Source organism: Lampris incognitus, chromosome 8 (genome assembly GCF_029633865.1).
Source record: "Lampris incognitus isolate fLamInc1 chromosome 8, fLamInc1.hap2, whole genome shotgun sequence".
Lineage (NCBI taxonomy): Eukaryota > Metazoa > Chordata > Actinopteri > Lampriformes > Lampridae > Lampris > Lampris incognitus.
Genome location: NC_079218.1, coordinates 48,341,655 through 48,369,421, shown reverse-complemented (window position 1 = coordinate 48,369,421; position 27,767 = coordinate 48,341,655).

Below are 27,767 nucleotides of genomic sequence, written 5' to 3'. Positions count from 1 at the left end.
TGGGAGGAGACATGTGGTAGTCTGCAGCTCTCCCCGGATCAGCAGAGGGGGTGGAGCAGAGACCGGGACGGCTCGGAGGAGTGGGGTAATTGGCCAAGGGGGAGCGCTGTGCTTCGGGAGTGGTCCTCCACCTCCTCCAGTCACTTCACACCCATCAACACCACGGACAGACCGGGCCATTAAAGATGATTGAGTGTTGAGCGGTTTATCCCCCCCCCCCCGGGACCCTTTATGTAAATTAACCAATGAACATGCTGCTCCCCATCATAAACAGAAAGAGCACAACAACAACCGAAGCCGCCACTTCCTGTCAGACGGCTCCAATTACCAGCCGCTGACCTGCGAGGTAGACAGCGGGGACCGAGGCGGGGGAGGAAGGAGGGGAGCAGGTGATGCACGAAAGTAATAAGCCAAGATCTAAATGAGGAGCGCCGCGCCGTTGAAAGAGGGCCCACTGGGTTTTAGGCTGACATTCCTACGTGGGACACAGGACCCGCACCGTGTGACACCACGCCACATGTCTTGTGTTGTGGCTGGGTTTTTATTTATCTATTTGTTTTGCTGTGTTCTTTCTGGTTTTGTATGTGTTGGTGGTGTCGTCATTGGGGGGTGTTAGATGTGTTTTTGTCTCTTTGTGTTGCACTGCTGTGGGCTGGGGGAAAGGAAATTTCGTCTCTTTTGTCTACGCGAGTATATGAATGACAGGACAATAAACTGTTCCTGAATACGTGTGTGTTGTGTTTGTGTGTGTGTTGAGTGTTGGATGTGTGCTTTATGTGGTATGTGTGTGGTGTGTTTGTGTTGTATGTGTGCATTTGTGTGTGTGTATGTGTTGTGTGTGTTGTATGTGTGTGTGTGTTGTGTTGTGTTGTCTTTTGTGTGTTGTATGTACCATCTTTTTCTACCCTAATGGGTACCAAATATCCCCATTAGGATAGAACAACCAGAAACCACCTACCTTGCGGGGCCATTTTATGGGGCCCCGCAAGTAAAACGGTCTATTTTAGGGTTAAGGTTAAAATTAGGGTAAGGGTAAGGTTAGGTTAAGGTTAGGGTAAGGGTTAGGTTAAGGTTAGGGTAAGGGTTAGGGTTAGGTTAAGGTTAGGGTAAGGGTTAGGGTTAGGTTAAGGTTAGGGTAAGGGTTAGGGTTAGGTGAAGAGTTAGGTTAAGGGTTAGGGTTAGGTTAAGGTTAGGGTAAGGGTAAGGGTTAAGGTTAGGGTAAGGGTTAGGGTTAGGTTAAGGTTAGGGTAAGGGTTAGGGTTAGGGTTAGGGTTTGGGTTAGGTTAAGGTTAGGGTAAGGGTTAGGGTTAGGGTTAGCCGATCTGAGGAGGGCTGCAGACTACCGCATGTCTCCTCCGATACGTGTGGCGTCGCCAGCCGCTTCTTTTCACCTGACAGTGAGGAGTTTCACCAGGGGGACGTAGCGCGGGGGAGGATCACGCTATTCCCCCGACCGACCAGAGGAGGAGCTAGTGCAGCGACCAGGACACATACCCACACCCGGCTTCCCACCCGCAGACACAGCCAATTGTGTCCGTAGGGATGCCCGGCCAAGCCGGAGGTAACGCGGGGATTCAAACTGGCGAGCCCCGTGTTGGTAGGCAAAGGAATCGACCCCTACACCACCCGGACGCGTGGCTTTTAATGAAGGACAGATGGCCCCTCACTGTCCGCACCTCTGTCGCCTTATCATCTCCCTATCAGCTTCCAGTTGGAGACACACTGAGGGCAGCAATGGCAGCCTGATGATGGCAGCCTGGCGGCGGCATCATACAAGCACAGTCCTATCAAACGACTGGGCAAGCGCGAAGTGGTGCCAGGAGAATAACCTCTCTCTCAACGCCGACAAAACCAAGGAACGGATTGTGGGCTACAGGAGGCAGGGGCGGGAGGGGTGGGGGGCTGGACCCCATCACCATCAACGGCACTGCTGTAGAGAGGGTCAAGAGCTTCGAGTTCCTCGGTGTCCACATTACCGAGGACCTCGCCTGGGAAGAACACACCAGCCATGTGGTGGAAAAGGCACAGCAACGCCTCTTTCACCTCAGGCGACCGAAGAAGTCTGGCATGGGGCCCAAGATTCTACGGGCCTTCTACAGAGGCACAACAGAGAGCGTCCTGACTGGATGCGTCACCGCCCGGCATGGGAACTGCACCGCCCACAACCGCAAAACGCTGCAGAGGGTTGTGCGGACGGCCCAGGACAAAAGTGGATGTGAGTTTCCCTCCATCCAGGACATACACAACGGACGTTGTGTCAGCAAAGCCTGCAGGGTTATTGAAGACCCCAGCCACTCCCCCCCCAACTATGGACTGTTCCAGCTGCTACCACCGCAGCCTCAAAGCCTGGACCAGTAGGCTCCGGGACAGCTTCTTCCACCAAGCAACCAGGCTTTGAACAAAGAACATTAAAGATGCTAAGCCTGGAGCCGGACTGACTGGTACTGACCCACGATCTTCTGCGGATCATCAGTTTGCAGACACACACACACACACAGACGTAGCTTGGCATGCACAAACACACAAATAATGCAAACAACTACACACACATATGCACATTTATCATGGCAAACCCTAACCCTAACCCTAACCCACATACATACACACACACAGCACCTTACATACACCGCACACTATTATTATTATTAGGATTATTATTATTATTATGATTATTATTACTGTGTTTTTGCTTTGTTTGTTTTTGTTGTTATTTTATTGCTATTGTTGCTGCAGTGTTGAGGAGCCGAAACACAAGAATTCCTTGTACTTGTATAATGAGACGTAACAATAAAGGATCTTGAATGTTGAAAGGGGTCAAAGGGAGCAGTTGCGGTATCAGGTCCGATGTTACGTATCCAACACTGTCGGGCGGAACGGATGGGATCAACTATTGACTGCTCGGTCACTTCCCGTTTGGGAAGCAGGGTGTGAGTTGATTCAAACGAGCTGAGAGGCAGAGTCGCCCTCTTTCTCGTGTCCTTCCACTCAACTCACAGGACTGAATGTGGGTGGTGTCCAGTGTGCGACATAGGGCCGAGAGTACACAGGTTTGTTTTCGCTCCATCCATCCATCCATTATCCAAGCCGCTTATCCCATTTGGGGCCGCGGGGGTGCTGGAGCCTATCCCAGCAGTCATCGGGCGGCAGGCGGGGAGACACCCCGGACAGGCCGCCGGTCCATCACAGGCTTGTTTCTGCTCTAACCAGCTGAATTTCACCTCTTCATTGCTCCACCTCTGGTTGAAGTTATGTTTTGGTTTTTTTGGGACACCAGCTGCTGTAGTGGTTTGATGGAATGGAAAATTGCATATTAATGAGCATTCATTAGTTCAAAGCTAACGACAGTTATGGCGGGAAAAACCACATTCGAGCATTCTGGGGAATCTACTTCACATCCTAAAGTCCCACTGAGATATTTTCAACCCCTGAATTTATTTGCAAGCAACGATAACAGAATTTGAACATATAAAATTCGAACCTTTAACTAAAAACAAATAAGTGTCTCAATAGGTAACGTAGCCTAAATTGAATGAGGCCATGAGTAAAATGGTAAATGGATTACATTTATATCGCGCTTTTCTAGCTGCAACACTAATCAAAGCAATATACAATTAAATGAATGCCTCACATTCACACACACAAACACACACCGACGGCAGTGTTAGCCATGCAAGGTAACAACCAGCTCATTGGGGGCAGGTATCTTGCTCAAGAACACCTCGACATTTTTGCAAGGAGGAGCCGAGGATCGAACCGGCAACCCTCCAGTTACCAGACGACCTGCTCTACCCACTGAGCCACCGTCGGCCCCCTAGTACTTCAACTGCTGTAGATTTTTCTGTCTCATTTTATGTACTTGCTAAAATATTATAAACGTCATTTTGCAAATAAATCACGTTTGAAGTAAATGGCTACATAAATTGGTGGGATCCGGTCACTCCCCCCCCTTCTTCCTGCTCCATCCATTGGTGGACACTCTGGGATGAGTATGACTGTCCTCCTTCTGGGTCCTCATGGGTCTTCACGTGGGCGTAGAGGTCGACGCTGGAGCCGCATATTTCGGGGCAATGTGGGCAAGGGTGTGAATGAAGGGCTGAGGATGTGGTTTGGGCCTTTCTGGTAACTCACTCCGTTCTGAGTCTGCACTTGTTCTCAGAAGCGTGGTGGCGGTCATGGTTGTAGCGCACAGCACCCTCAGACAGCCAGTTTCCAGGCCTCCCTGCTTTTTGCCACTTGTTTCCAGGTGTTAAGGTCGATGCCAAACCTTTGGGTGTGAGGCTTGAAGTTATCTGTTGGAGGAGAGAAGGCTGCCAAGATGTGGGAACTGTTCAACATTTTCAAGTCTGGTGTTGCCTACAGAGGCGGATGGGGTCAGAGCAGGCGTATTTCTGTTGGGTGGGGGCTGGTAGAGAATAGGGGTCTTTTTTATGTTAATGGCCGGGCCAAGCTGCTTGTATACCTTTGCAAAGGTGTCCAGTCATAATAATAACAATAATAATAATAATAATAATTTATTCGTGGGCGCCTTTCAAAGCACTCATTACGAGGGACACTAGGCATTGTCATCAGCGTACTGCACTTCAATGATGGGTGTGGTGGTGGTTCTTCCTACTATACCCCTGAAGAAGAAAATGGTATGGGGGGTAGAGGGGGGGGGGCCTATCACTTTTCATGTCAGGTTGCCTCCAAGCCTAATTTCCATATGAAGATACTGTCTACAGGCAAATGTGTTCTCAGCCAAGGCAGCCCACTCAGAGGAGCCGTGAGCATCAACCACTATCGAGCAGTTATGCACCACCAGTCGTACAGACTTCTGTGTGGAGGCGAAACATAACAGGAAGGGGAGGGGCTAGTGTGTAAACTGACAGCACAACGGTGTGAGATGCCGCCGCAGGCTGTTGCTGTTCCACCCAAGGAGGAGAATAAAAACCACAGAAGGGAGAGAGCACGGCCCCGCCGCCATGATCGGGCCGACAATCCACAGTGGGTAGCTTTGTTCATATTCGGTCAAAATTATGGAAAACTACTCAGGATGAAAAGCAAAGCGATGGGACTCGTGCGGGCCCTTCATTTACGACAACAACCTGACTACTGCACAAGGTTGAAAACGCTTAAAAACTACGGCAGGGCGTTTTATAACTTGTTCATTTTAACGCAACAGTCACTAAAGACTGGACACCGGTACTTTGAGACACTCGGCACATTGCTGACTGTCAGTGGTTGCTATTGTAAAGTCACTAGCTGCTAAAAATTAGATACTAGTTCTATTAGAATAAGCACTATTACTAACTTGATTATGGCTAATCACTTTTACAAGTAATAATTCAGTAAACACTAGTTCTTTTTGTACTGACTAACTAGTACCTAATTTAAAGGCACTAGTCACTATCATATTCTTACCAGGAAGCTACCAAGCTGCTTATCAACTGCACCTTATGAGGCATCACATTAGATATCAACTTTTCATCAACTACTAGTCACTATTTAAATATACTGTAGCACTAGTTGTTCGTCCAATTCTACATATTAGTTACTAGTAACTATTCATCAGTTACTCTTACATTGTTACTAGTTGCTCTTCAGTATTGACAAGTAACCTTTTAACGAGATCTAGTTTCACACTAATCACTATTGTTGTTAGCTACTGAAAAAAGATACTATTAAAAAAGAGACTAGTGCATTTTCAGTTAGTTTCTAGTCACAAAAATAAAAGAACCAGTGCCTGTTGAATTGTTACTAGTAAAAGAAAAAAATTACTCGTTATACTCAAATTAGTAACCGGTGCTTATTCTAATACACCAAGTGTCTCATTTTTAGCAACTAATGACTTTACAACAGCGATGAGTCAGACTAGAAGAATAGGTGCTACTGTCTAGTTTTTAGTGACTATTGCCTTAAAATGAATGAATGATAACACAGCCTGCCATATGAGACAAAGTAAAGTCAAATCTGGAAAATGTAACTATTCAAAAAGCAGTCTATTATTTCGCTAAAATCAATACCAAATTCCAGATTTGATTTTCTAATCATCTGAAAAGCTGTTGCAGAACCAAATGCCACATGAGTTCAGTGTATGATGTAAAACTCAGTGTGTATTACCTCTGTGGGAATACAAACACCTCATCTAAAGCGCATAACATGCTCGTGTTAAATGCCTGGGGAATCTGACATTGCCTAAATAAAAAGCTGCAATTGTGCAGATTTCAGTACAGCTTTTTTATGCTCACATTTTTTTTTTATACAGAAATTAGTTGCAAACAAAGCTAAATAAGGAAAGGGTGGTTTAGATCACCTCTATGCTGCCCATTATCACTAACTCACCCCTCAAATGTAATCATTAAGTTTGCAGATGACACCACCGTCATAGGCCGTATCACCAACAATGACGAGACGGCCTACAGGGACGAGATTCAGCACCTCACATCACGGTGCACCACCAAAAATCTTGTCCTCAATGTGCAGATGACGAAGGAGCTGATTGTGGACTTCAGTAGGTCGAGAAGCTGCAGCCACTCCCCCATAAACAGCAATAGGGTGGAAGTGGAGCACGTCTCCAGCTTTAAATTCCTTGGAGTCCACATCAGCGAGGACCTTTCCCGGACATCAAACACCACCAAAGTCTTGTGAAAGAGGCCCAACAACACCTGCATTTCCTGAGGAGCGCCCGTCTATCCCCCCAAATTCTCACCAACTTCTACCACTGCACCATAGAGAGCATCCTGACCAGCTGCATCTCAGTGTGGTACGACAACTGCACATCAGTAGACCAGAAAGCTCTGCAAACGCTGCCTTCGAAGGGGTCTCTCCCACCCACCCCAACCATGGACTGTTCTCCCCCCTGCGCTCTGGGAGGCGCTACAAGAGCCTCAGGGCCTGCACTACCAGGCTCACAAACAGCTTCTTTCCCCAAGCTGTTAACCACCTGAACCTGGCTACCCACTGAATGTCTGTAAATATGTTTATACCCGTGTTCTTTTTTTACTTATCTTCAGCTTTTAGTCTTCATCTGTATATATCTTATACTATGTTTGCTATGTTTGTCTATGTCTGTCTTGCACTGTTTGGTGAAGCTGCAGCCCTCATTTAGTTTCTAACATGTGCCCGCACATTGTTTTCAATGACAATAAATTGAATTGAATTATCACTGTCATTGTATGGCACTGAATCTAAAAGTGCATTGTATGGACCGTCTGTTAATCATACTACAATAAAAGGGAAAAAAATATATGTTGATGTACATCAGACCCTTCTCTTTACTGTAGATTTATCCTCTCTTGGCCTGCCATCATTTCTATAAGCACAATAGCTGAAGTATTGCAAGGCAAAATCTGCCGGCGATTTGTACTTGGTGGGTCCATATTTCCCTTCAGGTTGTATAAATAGGATTCCACGAGAAAGCTGATATGTTAGAAGCCCTCTGAGGATGGCTTTATCAATGCATCTTTTGTGATCTCATTACAGAATCTTCCTTGTTCCTTTGCTGGTCATAGCAGTTAATCCCTTCTTTCCATTTCTCTGTTTATGTCCATGTTCACATATGCAATGTCCCACAGCAACACAGCAACAAACAGCCAGTTTGTGTCATCGCTAGCAAAGCCTTATGGTATCTTATCTCAAAAAAGCCTCCACAAGGCCGGTTTTGCCGCTTTGTGGCAATACATACGCCACCAATCAGTAGATTTGCTTCTCAAAAACAGCCGTGTTGCAACAAGAATAAAATGAGTTTAAGACGCTATCACTTTCCATTTAACTTACCATATCCAAACAAAAATTATTAAAACTGGTTACACAGCAAACACGTTTTAGGTTTTGCCCACATGAGCTTTTCCTCTGTCTAACTCATGCAACCCCGGTGGCTTGCTGATTTGATCATAGCCTGGGGATTTCTTCTCTGCCAAGTTCAGGGACCAAAATCTACACTTTGACAAGCGTAATAGCTCACCTCAGCCTCACCTCACCTCACCTCTGCTTCAGACCTAACATCTAACAGCTAACACAGATCTAACAGCTAACAGCTAACAGCTAACATCTAACATCTAACAGCTAACATCTAACATCTAACAGCTAACATCTAACAGGTAACACAGATCTAACATCTAACATCTAACAGCTAACACAGATCTAACAGCTAACAGCTAACACAGATCTAACATCTAACAGCTAACAGCTAACACAGATCTAACAGCTAACAGCTAACATCTAACAGCTAACAGCTAACATCTAACAGCTAACATCTAACAGGTAACACAGATCTAACATCTAACAGCTAACATCTAACAGGTAACAGGTAACAGGTAACATCTAACAGCTAACTTCTAACATCTAACAGCTAACATCTAATAGGTAACAGCTAACATCTAACATCTAACAGCTAACAGTTAACATCTAATAGGTAACATCTAACAGCTAACATCTAACATCTAACAGCTGACATCTAACAGGTAACAGGTAACAGCTAACATCTAACAGCTAACATCTAACAGCTAACATCTAACAGCTAACATCTAACATCTAACAGGTAACATCTAACAGCTAACAGCTAACATCTAACATCTAACAGCTGACATCTAACAGGTAACAGGTAACATCTAACATCTAACATCTAACAGCTAACATCTAACAGCTAACAGCTAACACAGATCTAACATCGAACATCTAACAGGTAACAGGTAACATCTAACATCTAACATCTAACAGGTAACAGGTAACATCTAACATCTAACAGCTAACATCTAACAGCTAACATCTAACATCTAACAGCTAACAGGTAACAGGTAACATCTAACAGCTAACAGCTAACATCTAACAGCTAACATCTAACATCTAACATCTAACAGGTAACAGGTAACATCTAACAGCTAACATCTAGCGGCTAACATGTAGTGGCTAACAGCTAACATCTAACAGCTAACATCTAGCGGCTAACAGCTAACATCTAGCGGCTAACATCTAGCGGCTAACATGTAACATCTAGCGTCTGCAGCAACACCGCTAGTCTACCGGCTCACGTGGCCATTCACAGACAGTGCAGATGTTATGCATTTATTGTCTAGCAGAAACGTACTGAATGCATGCAGATGTGCTTTGTGCTAAAGGATGAGAAGCATGAACATCCCCATTTACACAACTGAAAGGCAAACTTGCTGTACTTGGCAGTGCCAGTAAATAAAGCACAGTAAATTACTTTCATGTAACAAAAATGTTCATTCATAACCGTTTTTTAGTGTAAAACGTGATTTCAGTTTGTCACGTCCCATTACATTTCATACCTTTCGTTCATGACAGACGTTATCGTCCCTCCCTGACTAAAAGGCCAGGTGAAAAAATAGACGTAAAATAGATGTAAAATGGGGGGGGGGGGCATAAAACCTTTTATAAATGGAGACTGTAGATCCCTGTTCGTCAGCAGTGTGTGTGTGTGTGTGTGACGGCCTGGCGGCTGTTACAGGGTCTAGTGAGATCGATACCATCGGCAATCTACTTGTTTGTTGTCTCATGCATGACCCCGGATGTAGTAGGGTCGTTACATGCTTCTGCAGATTGCACGTTCTGAGCTTGGCACATGTGTCTGTCATTTATTAGTGAATTCAGTATATCCTAGACCAGTGGTTCTCAACCTTTTTGGGGTCCTGGGCAGTAGAAACAGTAGAAACTGCATTTTAAATTGCATTATAGCATTTATTCACTCTTTGGGGCAAAAATAAGAGCTTTCAGTTGTAACTTAGATATAGTTAACAAAACAGAGTTCTTATGCAGTAACTTTCAGATATATGTAACAAAACAGAATATGTATTCAGTAACTTTCAGATAGATGTAACAACATAATTTTTATGCAGTAACTTTTAACAATGCAAACGGGAGCGAGATCTCTTATTAAAACACAATAAATTACACTTGTGAAACAGATGTAATTAGAGAAAAAAGTCCTGTTACCCTTTATAGTTTAGGTAGATAAAGGTCTCCGTCACATTTGAGTAAAATAATCCTATTTCTATAAATGTCATAGGATCTTTTTTTTAAAGATATTTTATTTTCACGGACCCCTTGCAATTACACCACGGACCACTAGGGGTCCGCGGACCCCCGGTTGAGAAACGCTGTCCTAGATAAACAAGGTGTCAGAAGTAGTTGAACTCGCGTTCATGGATTTATACGTTTGCTGAGTGGGTGGGCTATGTCAAGATCGGACTCGACTCTCGAGTGGTTCTGAAGCCGAGTGAACAAACAACATAACCGGCGCGCATCCCTCGCTAACAGCTAGCATGGCGGCTAAAATTCCATCCGCCTCACCAATGAGTTTCACGGGCGACTGGAGCACCAACTGCGTCACACTCCGGGCCGAATATGAAGACTACGCCCTCGTTACGGGTACAGCTGGAAGGGACAAGGACACTAAGGCTGCAACTCTGAGGAGCGTGATGGGAAGTGAATGCAGACACAAACAGGAGGAAGGCCAATCCACAGAAAAAATTTGTGACCCGAGTGAGAGAAAAGGCGGCAACCTGCGAGCACGGACAGCTAATGGATGAGATGATTCGCGACAAAATTGTACTGGGAGTTGCAAACGAGAGCACAATGCGCAGAATGTTAACAGGAAAACAACGCGCGTTATTCACTGCTATTGAGACGTGCTGCGCAGCGGCACAGACTGACATGAGAATGACAGCAATGGAAATAGCAGGTCCACAGACCCACGTGGGTCAAACCGCCGCTAAGCAACAATCCAGGCATAACCAAGTGAGGCGGAGTAATTCACCCAAACCTGTAGACGCAGACTGTGCATGTAAATACTGTTGCGACTCACATTCAAGGGGCAGAGAACACTGCCCAGGCATTTGGGAAACGATGCAAATCATGTGGAACGCGTAATCACTTCGCGAGAGTGTGTCGAAAACGCAAAAGTAGACCTACTGAGGGAAAAGTGCACTGCGTGGAAAATATGGCAGAGAATTCAGTGCAAATCAATGACCAGGACATATACATGCATGAGTCAATCGGTGTAGTACAAGCGAAGAAATGGTTTGTGACTTCAAGATGTCACAACAAGCCACAACAACGTCAGCCGGACTCTGGGGCCATCTGTAATGAACCTCAAGGATAAGAAAAGGGTGGCACCCAATGCACCGCTCCGCCCAAGCAACACCAGACTAAAGCTGTACTCGGGGGAGACATTGGACTCCATAGGCATCTTTTGAGACTGAATGCACAGTAAGAGGCCACAAATACAAACTCTCATTTGAGATAGTGAAGACAAGCCAAGATCCTCTTCTGTCGGGTTCTACCTGTGAATGCCTGGGTCTCATGCAAAAGGTGTGCAACGTCTCATCAGCTTTGCCAACTATTTGGCCAAATTCATGCCACACCTGTCGAGTGTCTAAGAGCCGTTGCGATGCTTACTGGACAAAGAAACCCCCTGGCACTGGCTGCCCAAACATGAGGCAGCAGTTCATGAACTCAAGTCTCTGGCTACATCCATGGCTATCCTGTACTACTATGATGTGACTAAGCCGATCACAGTCCAGAATGACGCCAGCCAGAGTGGGCTCAGCTGCTGCCTCATGCAGGGAGGCCAACCCTTCATGTTTGCTTCAAGAGCTCTTACCCCCACAGAAAAAAACTATGCACAAATCGAAAAAGAGTGCCTCAGCATCGTCTTCGCCTGTCAGAGGTTTCACCACTACTTATACGGCCACAAACTGATCACAGACCATAAGCCTCTAATTTTTATCGCCAACAAACCTCTCCTCAACGCACCCAAGAGGCTGCAGAGCATGCTCATGACCTTACCGAACTTCAGTCTGAAGGTCATCTACAAAGCAGGGCCTGAAATGTTCATTCGCGACACGCTCAACAAAGCAACAGCCAGATGCACCGGCAGAGGAATGGCCTACCAGTGGCACACTATCTGCTCCTCACAGCAAGAGCGAGAGGATGCACAGCATGGAACCAGGCAGACTGCTTAAACGTAAGTGACCAGTGCTTAGAACAAATCAGGCTGCACAGTGACCGAGATGAATGTCTGCAGACACGAAAGCCTACAGTTTTCATGGGCTGGCCAGATGTAAGAGAAGAAGTGCCTTTCATTATCAGAAAATATTGGCCCTACTGGGATAAGGTCAGCGCACAGAGCGGCATCTTATTCCGGAGGCAGAAAGTCATTATCCCGAAATCGCTATGCTCAGAGATGCTTACACGCATACATATGAGTCACACAGGAGGAGACGCATGCTACCGGCAAGCTCGAGAGATGTTGTACTGGACCAACATGTAGGCAGAAATAAAGGACTTTGTGAGCATCTGCTCAATCTGCAACGAGTATGCTCACAAACAGCAAAAAGAGACCATCTCACATGAACTGCCCACCAGGCCATGGCAGATTGTGAGCATGGACCTGTTCAGCCACAGGCAGATGGACTATCTGCTCATAGTTGACCACCATTCAGAATGTTGGGAGATTGAGCTCCTCCCTGACTTATCCGCAGAGACAGTCATCAAGCGTTGTAAGGCACAGTTCGCATGATATGGCCAGCTAGACAAGGTCATCACAGACAATGGCTCACAATTTACTTCACAGTTTGCACGTTTTGCCTCTGAATGGGAGTTTGAGCACATGACCTCCTCTCCAAGGCACATGAAAAGAAATGGCAAGGCAGAGTCAGCAATCAAGATTGAAAAGAATCTACTGCGTAAGGCCCATGCATGACAGTGCTGACCCTTGGAAGGCCATACTACACTGGAGGAATACTCCCACTGAAAACATGGAGAGCAAACCGGCACAACGCTTCATGTCTCATTGGCTGAAAACCTCCATTCCAGTGACAAACAAATGCCTTGAACCAGTCGTTGTGGTAGCGGTCACTGAGAAACTGCATCACAGGGAGGAGCTTGCCAAGTTTTTGTATGACTGGTCCGCCCAGGACCTGCCGGAGCTGAAGGTAGGAAAAACTGTCCGAATGAATCCCTGCCTGGCGATAACACTGTTCTCTGGAAGGTCAGGACCTGCCTCCGCAAACTTGCACTGAGATCTTACCTGGTGGATGTTGACTCTATTGACACAACAGGGTTGACCTCAAGAGTGGCAGAGCCAACTCCTACTTGGGCCTGCGAAGAGAATGAGCCAGAGCCTACATGTGTTCCAGAGAATAGTGCTGCAGAGGCTCCCCCAATTGTGGCCGAGCCAAGTCCCACCAGGCTCACATCAACGGCCTCTCCCAGTTCAGTTGGAGCCGGACCCTCAGAGGGACACAGATATACAAGGGCCGGACAGCTGTCTAAGCCACCTGAGAGACTCAATTTATAATATGGACTGTGTATGGCTGTTGCCATTAAAAAAAAAATACAGTAGTTAACAGAGACTGTTGTAATGTTTTGATACAGGAAAAGATTTATTTCATTTACAAGTTATATTGTGACATGTTGCACTATGTACTTGCACTCTGCTCTAATGTGCTGGTATTTACTTTGGAAAAGGAGGAAGTTACAGTCTAGTGAGATTGATGCCATCGTCAATCTACTTGTTTGTTGTTACATGCGTCTGCAGATTACACATTCTGAGCTTGGCACACGTCTGTCATTTATTCATGCAGCGGCCTGTCCAGGGTGTCTCCCTGCCTGCCGCCCAGTGACTGCTGGGATATGCTCCAGCAGCCCTGTGACCCTGAGAGCAGGATAAGTAGTTCGGATGATGGATGGATGGATATTTGGAAAATGAAAAAAAAAACAACAACAATATAAAACCTTTTATAAATGGAGGATCCCTGTTTGTCAGTGTGTGTGTGTGTGTGTGTGTCTATGTGCAAGTATGTGTGTGCGTATGTATGTATGTATGTATGTATGTATGTATGTATGTATGTATGTATGTATGTATGTATGTATGTATGTATGTATGTATGTATGTATGTATGTATGTATGTGTGTGTGGGGGAGCGGGGGGGGGTCACACAGTTTCCAATGTCAGCCTTCATAAGTGCCACTCAGCCTGTCATAGTTCAGCACGAACACTTGAACACCTACCAGCTCAACAGCAAATATCTACCTGGCATGGAGACGAGTCACCAAACATCTACCTGCCATGGAGACAAGTCACCAAACATCTACCTGACATGGAGACAAGTCACCAAACATCTACCTGGCATGGAGACGAGTCACCAAACATCTAGCTAGCATGGAGATGAGTCACCAAACATCTAGCTAGCATGGAGACGAGTCACCAAAAATCTAGCTGGTATGGAGACAAGTCACCAAACATCTACCTGGCATGGAGACGAGTCACCAAACATCTAGCTTGCATGCAGATGAGTCACCAAACATCTACCTGGCATGGAGACGAGACACCAAACATCCAGATGGCATGGAGACGAGTCAACCAACCATCTAACTGGCATGGAGACGAGTCACCAAACATCTACCTGGCATGGAGACGAGTCACCAAACATCTACCTGGCATGGAGATGAGTCACCAAACATCTAGCTAGCATGCAGATGAGTCACCAAACATCTACCTGGCATGGAGACGAGACACCAAACATCTACCTGGCATGGAGACAAGTCATCTACCTGGCATGGAGATAAGTCACCAAACATCTAGCTGGCATGGAGACGAGTCACCAAACATCTAGCTGGCATGGAGACGAGTCACCAAACATCCAGCTGGCATGGAGACGAGTCACCAAACATCTAGCTGGCATGGAGACGAGTCACCAAACATCTAGCTGGCATGGAGACGAGTCACCAAACATCTACCTGGCATGGAGATGAGTCACCAAACATCTAGCTAGCATGCAGATGAGTCACCAAACATCTACCTGGCATGGAGACGAGACACCAAACATCTACCTGGCATGGAGACAAGTCATCTACCTGGCATGGAGATAAGTCACCAAACATCTAGCTGGCATGGAGACGAGTCACCAAACATCTAGCTGGCATGGAGACGAGTCACCAAACATCCAGCTGGCATGGAGACGAGTCACCAAACATCTAGCTGGCATGGAGACGAGTCACCAAACATCTACCTGGCATGGAGACGAGACACCAAACATCTACCTGGCATGGAGACAAGTCATCTACCTGGCATGGAGATAAGTCACCAAACATCTAGCTGGCATGGAGACGAGTCACCAAACATCTAGCTGGCATGGAGACGAGTCACCAAACATCTAGCTGGCATGGAGACAAGTCACCAAACATCCAGCTGGCATGGAGACAAGTCACCAAACGCCTAGCTGGCATGGAGACAAGTCACCAAACATCCAGCTGGCATGGAGACGAGTCACCAAACATCTACCTGGCATGGAGACGAGTCACCAAACATCTACCTGGCATGGAGACGAGTCACCAAACATCTACCTGGCATGGAGATGAGTCACCAAACATCTAGCTGGCATGGAGACAAGTCACCAAACATCCAGCTGGCATGGAGACAAGTCACCAAACGCCTAGCTGGCATGGAGACAAGTCACCAAACGCCTAGCTGGCATGGAGACAAGTCACCAAACACCTAGCTGGCATGGAGACAAGTCACCAAACCGTTCATCAACATTGAAAAAATACCAGAAATGTCATGAAATGTATCCGTGCCAGCCACCGGGCTGATGTGAGTACATGATTAATAGGGAGGAAACCACACATCTGATAAAGCAGCATGTAGCTCAGAACCGGGACAGATGCTGTGACACGACAACTGCTGCTGCACATGTTCACATGTGCACAACGATTCCTGACATGCAATGCACACTTCATGCATCAGCCGCTCTATGAACTAAAAGCTACAAGTCCAGTACAAGTCTCGCTTTTATTGTTGAAGCAAATAAACCCCTGGCCACCCGCAGGCTTCATATTTTATACAAAAATAAAACTATCATTACAAAATGTTGACGTACACAAAGATTGTCATCAACACCATGAAGCTTTATCAGTAGGTCTCTCTTCTCAAACCCAGATGAGGATCAAAAGTAGGTCTGCAAGATAAGTGCGCGCACACACACACACACAAACACAGGACGAGCAAGCAACAGCTGCATTTGTGCATTAAAGCTGCAGTGGACCTCGTACATGGTTCAGCAACGGTTCCATCTCCTTCTCACATAGTTATGCTCCACCAACTGTTCCCTCTGAACCTCTGCTTTGCAAGACACGTTTGTCTCCTAATCTTCTCTTTTGTCATATTTAACATCAATATCTCCTTGAGTGGATGATCCCACTATTCGGCTCTGTTAAATCTTTCTTTCTTGCCGAACTTTTTTTTTTTTTTGGGGGGGGGGGGTCGGATTATTTTCTCCCCAATTGCACTTGGCCATTTACCCCGCTCTTCCGAGCCGTCCCGGTCGCTGCTCCACCGCCTCTGCCGATCCGGGGAGGGCTGCTGCAGACTACCACGTGCCTCCTCCCATACATGTGGAGTCGCCAGTCGCTTCTTTTCACCTGACAGTGAGGAGTTTCACCGGGGGGGGGGGGGGCGTAGCGCGTGGGAGGATCACGCTATTCCCCCCTAGTTTCCCCTCCCTCCCGAACAGCAGCCTCGACCAACCAGAGGAGACGCTAGTGCGGCGACCAGGACACATACCCACATCCTGCTTCCCGCCGGCGGACACGGCCAACTGTGTCTGTAGGGACGCCCGACCAAGCCGGAGGTAACACGGGGATTCGAACCGGGGAGCCCCGTGTTGGTATTTTGCAAATATTCTATTCAGACCATTACGGTTTTTTTTTATGTTTCGGGGCGTCCGGGTGGTGTAGCGGTCACCACCTGTTGCCTACCAACACGGGGATCTCCCGTTCAAATCCCAGCGGTACCTCCGGCTTAGTCGGGCGTCCCTACAGACACAATTGGCCGTGTCTGCGGGTGGGACCCTGATTCACTCTGTCTGTGACTTGTCTCTAAGTTCTTCTGTGGAAAGAGGGTTCGTGTCGGTTTGTGACGTCTGGGGAATAGTCTTAGTTGTACTGTTAAGTATCCAGGTGAGCACAACGCCACAGGCAGTCCAGATCTCCTCCATTCACAGACACAAGGAAACTGACTCAGTGGGCAGTTTCATCAGATAGCTATTACACTCTGGTGGTGCTGCCTGCTCTGACCCAAAAATATCCCTCATCTCACTTCATTCCCCCCCCCCCCATCAGTTTTGCTATGGAGTCGTACCTCATTGTAGCACCACACGTCAAACGTGGGAGGCACTTTTCTCGTCATTCTCCACGGAGGACAGTCGATGCTCCGCAAGTGAGCAGGAGCACGGACCCGTTTCACTTCCTGAAGTCCACGCGTCCGCTCGTGTCTAACAGCTTCGTTCCGACTCGTTTTCTCATGCTCCACTTAGGACGGTGTCCCCCGAACGGAGGGTCATAGGCCTTACAACTGAGATTTGAGAATGTGGCAGCGACAGGAAAGGGGGACAGGGGGCATTAGGTACTCCCGCAGTGCTCCGATAGCCTGTCACACTTTCAGAAGCACAAAAATAATTTACCTTGTGAATCAATCCTGTCCACAGTGTCAACAAAACGTCTCCTCTTGCATGCCGTCACTTGGGTTCTGTCTTAACAAACTGATTCAGTGCTTCCTATGCTTACGCTCCGCTCCCTCGCTGACATGTAATCTGTGTATCTCCTGGCTCCAGGTAAGAGGGGATGCATCAGAAGGATGAAGGAGGAAGAGAGGGGGGAGGAATCATGATGGGGGTCAGAGATTAGGCCAGCGGATGTTGATTCCGCTGGGAGCACTGGTCCTCTGGGAAGTCTCAGTCTTTTTTTAGTCCCAGTGTTCAGCGACCCAGCTGGAGGTACCGACCAGAGTCCCATACACTCTCGGCCTGACACCTCATTCCTCTTTGCCTCTCTCTTGACTCTGTCTTAACGCTCTGTCTCTCTTTGCCTCTCTAGGTCTCTCTCTCTCTCTCGCTCTCCAGGAAAAAATAAAGAGCACGGCACTTACATTTGCAACTGGCCATTAACAGCACCTCGACCCCCACCCTGTCCCTTACTTTCCCAAAAGAAAAGCTCGAATCAACGCTTGATGTAAAAGCACTCAACTCACACTTGTAAGCTCTCTGGACGGGCTCGGGAAAGTGGCTCTCTGAGTTCATATGGTGTTCATGTACCGCCCGGGTGATGGAGGTTTGATCAGATATAGCAAGCATGCTTAAAATTGAGGCGTTAAATTAAGATCTGATCACCCCGACCACCCCCACAACTGGGCAGAAATGCTTTTGACAATAATAACAAAGTGTGAATGCAATAACAGTTACACACCGATCAGCCAAAACATTAAAACCACTGACAGGCATGTGAGTAACATTGATTATCTCATTACAATGGCACCTATCAAGGGGTGGGATATATTAGGCAGCAAGTGAACCCTCAGTTCTTGAAGTTGATGTGTTGGAAGCAGGAAAAATGGGCAAGCGTAGGTATCTGGGCGATTATGACAAGGGACAAATTGTGATGGCTAAATGACTGGGTCAGAGCATCTCCAAAACGGCAGGTCTTGTGGGGGTGTTCTCAGTAGGCAGTGGTCACTACCTACCAAAAGTGGTCCAAGGAAGGACGACCGGTGAACCGGCGACAGGGTCATGGGCACCGAAGGCTCATTGATGCACATGGGGAGCAAAGGTTAGTCAGTCTGGTCTGATCCCACAGAAGAGCTACTGTAGCTCAAACTGCTGAAAAAGTTAATGCTGGCTATGATAGACAGGTGTCAGAACACACAGTGCATCACATATTGCTGCGTATGGGGCTGTGTAGCCGCAGAAATGACCTACAATGGGCACGTGAGTGTCAGACCTGGACCATGGGGCAATTTAAAAAGGTGTGGTGGTCTGATGAATCACGTTTTCTTTTACATCATGTGGACGGCCGGATGCGTGTGCATGGTTTACCTGGGGAAGAGATGGCACCAGGATGCACGATGGGAAGAAGGCAAGCCGGCGAAGGCGGTGTGATGCTCTGGACAAGGTTCTGCTGGGAAACCCTGGGTCCTGGCATTCATGTGGATGTTACTTTGACACGTACCACCTACCTAAACATTGTTGCAGACCAGTTACACCCCTTCATGGCAACGCCATTCCCTGGTTGCAGTGGCCTCTTTCAGCAGGATAATGCACCCTGCCACACTGCACACCTTCTTCAGGAACTCTTTGAGGAACATGGCAAAGAGTTCAAGGTGTTGCCTTGGCCTCCAAATTCGCCAGATGTCAATCTGATTGAGCATCTGTGGGACGTGCTGGAAAAACAAGTCTGTTCCATGGAAAAACAAGTCTGTTCCCCACCTCACAATTTACAGGACTTGAAGGATCTACTGCCAAACGTCTTGCTGCCAAATACCAGAGGACACCTTCAGAGGCCTTGTGAAGTCCATGCCTCGATGGGTCAGAGCTGTTTTGGCAGCATTTGTGGGAGGGGGGGATCCCACGGGAGGGGGGGATCCCACCCGGGGGGGATCCCAACCCATTACCCAAGGGCTAGCGAGTCTGGTCACCCGTGGTCGTTACACTACCCTCCTCCTTCGGTAAGTGCGTCCTAGTGCATATCAGCTGCCTCACGCCTCTGGGCGCACGCGCTTCTGACGGCCTCACGGTCTCGCCATCTCACTTCTGGCATCCATTTAGCGAATTCAGGGGGCAGCCGGGACGCGAACCCGGTTTGCCCACACCATGGGCGACTATGTTAACCAGTCAACTAAAGGGACCCTTTGGTTAACGTAGTTGCCCGTGGTGCAGCAGACGCGGGTTCGCATCCCGGCTGTGGCAGTTCCCGGCTGTGGCAGTTCCCGGCTGTGGCAGTTCCCGGCTGTGGCAGTTCCCGGCTGTGGCAGTTCCCGGCTGTGGCAGTTCCCGGTTGCGCCCGAATTTGCTCTCTCTCTCTATATATATATGTGTGTGAATCCAACCAGGGAGTGATACTGACCAGGTGGCAGGTAACACCTTGTGATGAATACAAAGACAGGCAAGGGGTTTATTGTCAGTATTATAAGGTTATATATATTTTACAGTGCCGTAATATAGTGTAGTTATGCGTGTTGCACTCTTTGTTTTGACAAAAGAACATTCATTTTAATGTTATGAGGGGGGAAAAAACAAGAGATTTAAATGTTTATATGAGACGTATTAACGTCGGGCGTAATTTCGATCTCGTTCAAGCAACTCTAGACACAACCCAGTGATGAGACAGTATGACAATGAGAGATATCAAGGGACATGAATCTTACCCGGGAAATAAACGACCTGTTTATATTACGACACCTCAGAGGGAATATCTAGAAATCTCGAGAGAATATCAACAAGAGCAGGAATGCACAGTTATCGGTTATGCAGCAGAGCTCACACATACAACCACACATACAACCACACATACACACAGGTGAACACACACAAGCATAGCGCCACACAAGCTGAACGGTGACAGGCTGCATCTTGTCTGTGGGAGAGACACGACATGCAGCCAGTTCAGCTACACAAGCAGCGAGCTTTGTTGGGGCGTAAACACTCAAAAGCGGCACCCAGGTGGGGATGGTACAAAAAGGCAAACACGTTCAGTCCCCCTCGCTGCACCACGGAAGCCCCTGAAAGGAAGGGCATGCATGTGATTAACAGCAGAGGTTAATGAGAAATTTGACCTCTCATACAAATTTGCATACCATCTCGGTGAGCAGTTCTAAAGGGAAATTTTGCCAATTATCAGCCTTATTTATCTCTGTCAATCTTGGGTAGCATCTGAAAAGTCCGCAGTTGTTGTTGTTGTTCCCGATTGTTTCCGCACCTCTGGGGCTGGCAGTGAAACCGTTTTATTTCTGGCTGCCAAGTGACGTATAGACGTGTTCCCTTATTTACATGCGCCAAAATGTGCGTGCGCAGATTGTGAGGCATAAAGGGGCCATCAGACTTGTGTTTGTATACGTTACTACCTTCATTTCCAAGAGGTCATCGCGGAGAAATTGAGTTGAAACGAAACGAAACGCCTCACAATTGTTGCGCTGTCGATTGCACAAATCGTAAAGACGGTGAAAACAAGCATCTGCGTTTTTATCGCACGCCGAAAGGGAAAACTCCAATCGAAAAACGAAGAAGACAGGCGTGGATTCCTGCGATCCGCCGGGAGGACTGGAACACGTGGTCAGAAGAGCAAATATCAATCGCCAAGATTTGCGGAGAACATTTCCTATCTGGTATGTATCCCCTTCTTACACAATAAGTATTGTGACTGAACATATTGTAACGTGCATGGATAAGTAGACACGTTGGCCCTTGGCTAACGGGTCGGACCCTTTAGTTGAGCGGTTAGCGATGTCTCCCGCGATGCGGGACATACGGGTTCGCGTCCCGGCTGCGGCAGTTCCCGTGGTTGCCCCCCGAATTTGCTACAGTATGTTAAGTAACGACTCTAAGTGTGATACTGTTCTAGTAGAGCAAGTGCCAAACCAAAGTTTGAGTTGTTAATGCCTAGCCTTCCTCAAGTTTGACGAGTCCATCAGCTTTCTTGTGTCATGATGTTGGAGGTCGTAATTTGACTCCACCCTCGATCTCACAACCGTCCAAACAATTCAACTTTTGTTGAACACAAACAATTCAGCCATACAACCAATTAAACTACGAGGGCTTACCTTTGATTTGATGAGGCAAAACTTTTTTTTTCCAAGAACGGATGGTACAAGCAGTCTTGGACATGTCCACCAACATAGTAATCGTATGCTTCTGATATGCCTTTGTTGATTCTGTCGTAAATATACTTGGTGTGTCTATGACGTATTCAGTCACATTCCTCCAGCCGATGTTTGGCAACTTCGTGATGTCACTTGTCGGGAAGTTTTTCTCCAGTAAGTTTCGACTCGTAATGCTTTCTGTCTTCTTTGCTTAGACTGTCAACATGTTCTCAGATTTCCATTTTCTGAAATTTCTAATGTTTCTCCGTTTAATTTAGTTTTATATGCTTTTATCTGCGAGTTTCAGAGGTAAGCACGTTATTTCTCGGCCATGTTTTGCCACACGCTCTGCGCGCGCATCTTGTTTACAACGCTCCTTTTACATCACGCGATAGGGGGTCTATCGCGAGGTCAGTTGGTGGGCATAAAAACTACAACCTAGCAGGGTTTCCAATACTCTGCAGTGAATTCAGGGGGCAGCCTGGACGCGAACCTGGATCTCCCACACCACAGGCGACAATGTTAACCAGTCGACTAAAGGGTCCTACACGTTAGTCTAGGGCTAGTCGTTACACTACCCCTCCCCTTTGGGTAGCGCATCCCCACGCTTCAGCACATCAGCTCCCTCACGCGCTCTGGGCGCACTTTCTTCCGATGGCCTCACGCTCTCACCATCCCACTTCTGACACCAATGTAGCAAATTCCGGGGGCAGCCCGAGAACCACTGCAGCCAGGAAGCGACAGCCCACTCCATGGGCGACTACGTTAACCAGTCGACTATAGGGTCCGACCCGTTAGCCAAGGGCTAGAGAGTCTAGTCATTCGTAGTCGTTACAACTCTAATCTACTCTAAAGACGTCGATCAAACAACACATCCTTATTCTCTCAGCCAAGCTACGTTTTCAGTGGTAGAGAAGACAGCCAGCAACACTAGCGCAGAGGATTTTATGGACGACGACACAGAGGCTTACGCGCAATGTATTTTGGTACATGTAGGAGCCGTGAGGAAGACTCTGTGGGGCAGATGTACTAATTGGTCAGGCATAATTTCGTCGCAACATGCGCCTAAAAAACATGGCATGTTATGTACCAACAAACTGCACATGCTAAATCCGCATTCTGCCTGCTGCAGGAGCGCAAAATGACGTTTCGCTTTTGCTACTCTTGCATATACATTCATGGTAGGGTGGAGGGAAAGGTGGGAGTTTCGCAAGAAAACATGGAAGGAGATGCGCAAAGAGAGACTAATTGCATATTCCATTGTAATCCAGGTCTAATCCAGGTAGTGCAAATTAGAAAAGTTTAAACATTAAAAGCTAATAGCCACAAACACTGTCCATGGCCCATGCTGTATTTGACCACACCGAATCATAGGAGATCAGCTGAACCTTAGGCCTTGCTGGTCATATCATGGACTCAGTGCTTCTGCAGGCGGCTTTTTTGATCATAGTATCCCACTAATTGGCAGATATCCTATATGGAATCTGTAACAGCAGTTCACAGCAGCAGGAGTAAAACGAAACAGCAGTGTTGCTGTGGAGGGGAAGTGGCCTCTAGCCCAGAGGATTGTACAGATTACTAAGAAAAAAGGCTTTAGCTATGGTTTGTAGTCAATGGTGAAGACAGGTGAAGGGCGGAAGGAGAATGGGGGCCATAATGGTGGATCCTCTCTGTGCTGGTATTGTTAACCAACAACCAGATCCTGCTCGAGGCCTGTAATGCCACAACAGGGCTGGATGAAAAGTAGTCTGCTTAACGGGCCATAAGAGCACAGTCATTTCTATAAAGCTGCTGGAAGAGACACTACAGAAAGACTTTATTTGTTGCTTTGAGCCTCTTGACGCTAAATAGTTTTCAATTCGGCTCCATTGTAACATTAAGTTCCTTGCAGAGGAACAATGTGCCACAAAGGAGACAGGTGTGAAACAGTACTGGTGTCAGCGTGCACCTTTATCTTAATCCACCTGTTTTTCCTCATCGCACAAAGGCACAACAATCACAACATGATTAATCCGTTGCAGTGATGGTCCTGGAGCAACATTAATTATGATGTTGTGGGAACAGCACCAACACGGCAATATCAGATCGTGCAGAAAACATAGCTCAGCCATGGGAAATTTTTTTTATTGTAGCTACGGAGATGATTTCCGGCTGTGACTGTGATTAATCCTACCGCTGAAACTGTATTTTGATAGCGGAGTTTTAACACTGGCGACTATGGCGCTTCCACATGGCAGCGAGATGTGTAAGGCGAATTATTTTTGGTTCACCCAGTGCTCCTCCAGGTCTCCCATGTTGAGATCAGCAGCGAATGATCTGCTGGCTTAGGAAATACGATCAACGTCTCATTTATTTTCAAGACTCACACGCTGATACGCAATGTTTTGGTTTTGACACTGTCGCTGACCTGACTCAACCGTAGACGCGAGTCTTGAATGCCAGGGTCAACTCGGAGCAGGCAGTGATGGAAAGCAGCAATGGTCGAGCGAGCTAGAGCGTGGATGAGGGGAGGGAGTGGTGATAGCGAGGACAGAGTTTTTTCAATGGTTTTTAATCACCGATACCGCGAGAGGTTCTTCATCATACAGTCATAACTGTTCACAGAACATTAGGTTGATGGGTCCAGTTGTTTGCGAGATTAGCCACGGTCACACACACACACACACACACACACACACACACACACACACACACACACACACACACACACACACACATAATCCCCACCAGGCTACCGCCTGGTGGCGACGATAATTTTGCAATGTGAAAGGCCTTTGGCGAGGTCACCATAGGCCTTGAGGATGGCCTAATGTTGCTGTCAGCATTATTCCTTAAGTTGCCATCCATCCATTCATTATCCAAACCACTTATCCTGTTCTCAGGGTCGCAGGAATGCTGGAGCCTATCCCAGCAGTCATTAGGCGGCAGGCGGGGAGACACCCTGGACAGGCTGCCAGGCCATCACAGGGCCCACACACACACACACACACACACACACACACATTCATACCTAGGGACAATTCAGCATGGCCGATTCACCTGCCCTACGTGCCTTTGGACTGTGGGAGGAAACCGGAGCCCCCGGAGGAAACCCACGCAGACACGCAAACTCCACACAGAGGACGACCTGGGACGACCCCCAAGGTTGGAATACCCCGGGGCTCGAACCGAGGACCTTCTTGCTGTGAGGCGACCGTGCTGACCACTGCACCGCCCTCCTTAAGTTACCATGCTGTTCAAATTATATCAAGTGTGCATTGGTTTTTACTCGAGGCCACTCTGCCTCTGCCTGCAACACATCTCTGCTGCATCAACTTCACTGCTTCATTGCCAGCAACAGCAAAAGGAGGCACAATATTCCAGCCCCCTAACTTATTCACAGCTGGACCTGTTGACCTTCTTCTTTTAGCAAACAGCAAAACTTCTGGTCGTGTTTTATTAAGGTCCTCCCATCCTAGTCCCAGGTTTTTGTGATCGTCTCTCTCTCTCTCTCTCTCTCTCTCTCTCTCTCTCTCTCTCTCTCTCTCTCTCTCTCTCTCTCTCTCTCTCTCTCACACACACACACACACACACTAGAGCAGAAACAGCCCTGTACTTTCTTCGATCTTGTCCAGGTGGACAACAGACAGTCTGGAGACAGCCACATAATACAAACGACCACCTTAAGGGACAGTCGTCTTGCTCTGGATGTCTTCATATGGCGTCCAGTCAGTCAGTCAGTTAGCCACGGCGCCTTTCACTCAGTCACGTTTCTCATCTACCCCAGTTAGCATTGCCATTTTTAGATCACGGGCCATCGAGGAGGGTATTCATCAGTGCGTGCGTTTCAGTTCCTGTTTCCAACATGAAAGGACAGCGAAACCGTTCTGCTTATAATTGGTTTTACAGCCATTTCACAAGAAGTTTATATATATATATATATATATATATATATATATATATATATATATATACACACACACACATATAGCAAAAGAGCTCAGAATGCTGTAAGGTTAAAAGAACTTGTAAAAAAAACCTGTATTACCACAAGTACATTGTAGAAATAGGGGGAAAAAACCAGTGAATTTCAATGAGCGACTAATAAGAATGTATTTCCTATCGTTTTATTTTCCACAATTTCGACACCCCAACTTCCTTCAGTTCTTTCTAACGTGCTAAAGCTAAGTCAGCTCACCTCCCTTTTGCTCATCTGCCAGGGTGACTTAAAGGTTCGATACTGAAGATTTACATTAAAACTTATCCCCTCGTGACGTCCGGGTGGCGGTCTATTCCGTTGCCTCCCAACACAGGGATCGGTGGTTCGAATCCCTGCGTCTGGCTGGGTACGGCGTGGGTGGGAAGCCAGATGTGGGTATGTGTCCTGGTAGCCGCACTAGCGCCTCCTCTGGTTGCTCGGGGCGCCTGTTAGGGGGGAATGGCGTGATCCTCCCACATGCTACATCCGCCTGGTGAAACTCCTCACTGTCAGGTGAAAAGAAGCGGCTGGCGACTCCACGAGTATCGGAGGAGGCCTGTGGTGGTCTGCGGCCCTCCCCAGATCGGCAGAGGGGGTGGAGCAGCGACTGGGGAGGGGGAAAAGTTACCCTCTAATTCTTCCTGATTAAGACAAACACTGTTCCGTGAGAATCCAAATCACGAGTGCTTTTGCAGCCGCTCATTTAAAGCAGGGGTCCCCAATGACTTTTCATAGCGGGCCACTTTTAGGGCCACTCAACCTCCAGCAGCATGTTGTTCGTTAGTTTGTTTTGGTGTCGATACGTTGCAGGTATTCTAATTTAAACAGAGGTTTTTCATCTATGTTTCGATATATTACTAGTCTTACTTTTACTAAGAAATTAATTTTATTTATTTTTTTTGGTAGGGAAATAAAAAAAATTCTTCTGGCATGTCTCCAAAAATTCTCGCGGACCATAAATCAACCCGTCGCGGGCCGGACGTGGCCCGCGGGCCGCCTATTGGGGACCCCTGATTTAAAGGCTCCGGGTGGAGGGCAGGTAGTGAGAGGTATCCAAAGCAGCAACAGCAGCACAAGGCTGCGGAAGACCTTTACCAACAGACAAGGCTCGGCGTTTTCGGTTTTTATCTTTCAAAGCCATCCAGCATGCCGAATTTCGCCACAAGAGGACACTGTTACACAACCTCGCACGAACAGGAACAACGAAATCGGTTTAAACCGATCAGCTTGTGGAGTTAGAAAACAACGAGACAGGAGACGTGAGAGTAGACGTAGTCGAGGTAGTTTACTAGCTCCAACTTAGCATGTCATACATTCGACAACGACGCTGAACTCCGTGAACCGGAAGCGGAAGTGCATTATTTGACCCTTCGCCTCTTCCCTTAAAGGTACACCGTCCTCTTAGGTGAATGTCTCTCGATATATAGATGTGGGTCACCACAAGCTCCTTTTAAAAAATCCCTGGGTATGTTTCGGTGAAAATCAGTAAAAACTGAAAACGCTGAGTCTTGCCAACAGGTGACACAACACCAGCTGAAACGTTCCTCGTGTTACATCTTTGGTGACAGAGAGGCGCTGGTGACCTTTTCATTTCCCACTGACCTCTGGGATTTTGCTCAAACACAAGCAATGCAACTGCCATACCCACGGTGTCCCCGGGGTGTCAGTAACTTAAGCAACAACGCCAGTCCTCGCAACAGTGGCTTTCAAGTCCCGCTATGCAAGGTCGTTGCTCACTGGCAGCTGCCCTACCGTTTGACCACACCTTTCCCACTTTACCCACAATTCCTCTGTTGTCACCATGACGTCAGGCAGTTCTGGCGTAAACACAAAGTTACAGGATCAGTCCGGTGTCAAGAATGGTCAACATGGATTGCAACAGGAATTTGCTCCTCTATATTTATTTTTTGAGAGGAAGGACAAAAAAAAAAATCTTTAGAAAACATCAGTTCGTGTCTTCGACTCAAGTAACGTTAGCTGTCATTATCTTTAATACAAACTTGACAACAGTCACGTCAAAATAACATTTGAAATTCAATCTCAAAACTGCAAGCTTGATTGGAAATGTGCTGAAAGTGAAATCATCATTCTGGATAAAAACTGGTTGTATTAAAATTAATTAGCAAAGAATGACATTTCTTGGATAAATATTTGCATGGTAGTAGCCCAGTACACAACGTC